Genomic DNA, 1,592 nt, shown 5'->3' with positions numbered 1-1,592 from the left:
TGTTTTTGGTTAAATGTAAATTTAAAAATATACTACAATTTTCGTACCATACTTTCTCATGTTGTCATTTTTCTTTTAAACATACTGGAAGTTATAAAATTGGGAAGAGGCCCAGTAAATTATCCAAGGTAATCGAGCAAAGTCTGACCCCTCGTAAAGGGCTCAGGCTAGGACTGAGATGTTGAACCTGAGATCTCCAGATGCAGAGGCTTTCACTGCCTCAAATAATTCCAGTATGGTCTTTCATATGGGTTAAACTCAAGGGGGTTAGAGTCAGATGCGTTCCCTTCAAAGTTCCAACAGTTACTTTATGACCTTGCTTGGCAAATTATTCAGCTTCCTTATTTGAAAACCTGAGGGCACAGAACAGAGATGCTTTTAGAATTAAACGAAATTGTGTTTGAAGCATTCAGCACAGGCCTGGAGCGTAGTCACTGCACTGAAAATGGTAACTATTATTATAAGAACTATATTTGTTGAATGACTCTGGCATATAATACCTGCATTCCACTTGAACACGGAGCTGTCACAGGCATTCGGTTGAAGGGGTGGGAACTGTAGCACTTACCAATTTTTTTCTAGAAATAAGTCATGTGGGAGGATAACGACCGGTTGGGAAAGTGTGAGCCCAGAAGGAACAAATATGCAATCACCGGTCCAAGGAGCAAGGAAGCGAAGTCTTCCCCGCAGGCTGCAACGCTAAATCGCCCTCGGACTTATTAGCAGAGTACTGGGTATACCTGCCAGGGGCAAGGATGCCTCAGAAACCGGATTTTTGCGTAATGAGACAGAATTTCCTCATTCAGCTCATCTTATTCTCAGGGACCACACCCCGCGCGCCGGGAGGAAGGACTGCAGCTGCTAGGCGGCGGCTTCCGCACAGACCCAGACCTGACCATCTATGGTCACAGAGTGCACCCAGCAAACAGGAAGTGGGGTGAGAATGTAGAGTTTTTCTCCACCTTCCCAGCCCGGGGCGAGAAAGTCGGGCGAGGGCGGGAACGCCCAGACCCACGAGCTGGGTACAGAGCGTGCTAGCTAATAGCCTTTCTACCGCCCAGCCTCCCCAAGTCCTCTTAGAACACTGGGCAGCCCAGCTGCCTCTGCGTATCACAAACCCGGAAACCGAAGTAGAGGTGAAGTTGGCCTCGACCCCCCATAGAGAGTTGATGGCCTCCCGGGCTCGGATACCCTGACTCCGTTTCTCTAGTCCTTCCAAGACCCCTTCCATAACGCCGTGGAAACGGTCCGGACTTTTCTATTGACACCAAACTGACAGGAGAATCAGCCACTCATCTGTTCTCTCTTCTAGAGGAGGGACTCTAGCCTGTGATTTCGGCCCTTCATTGGTCCCGGGCGACTCCCGATCGGAGCGGTGGACAGAGGAGCGTGGCCGGACCTACGAACACGCCCTCCCCGGCTCGCTCCCGCCTCCGGGCGGGGCTCTTTACCAAGTGCCCTCTGCGCTAGCCCTGATTCGCTTTCCCAAGCGTGGTGAATAGGGGCGGAGTCACGAGCCGGGTAGCCGACTTCCTCTCCAGTGCGGGTCCAGCCTAGCGGTTCAATCTGAAGTTCATTTCCGGTGGGAGTGC

This window comes from Callospermophilus lateralis, chromosome 7 (assembly GCF_048772815.1).
Source record: "Callospermophilus lateralis isolate mCalLat2 chromosome 7, mCalLat2.hap1, whole genome shotgun sequence".
NCBI classification, from domain to species: domain Eukaryota; kingdom Metazoa; phylum Chordata; class Mammalia; order Rodentia; family Sciuridae; genus Callospermophilus; species Callospermophilus lateralis.
This window is presented reverse-complemented; position numbering follows the sequence as displayed.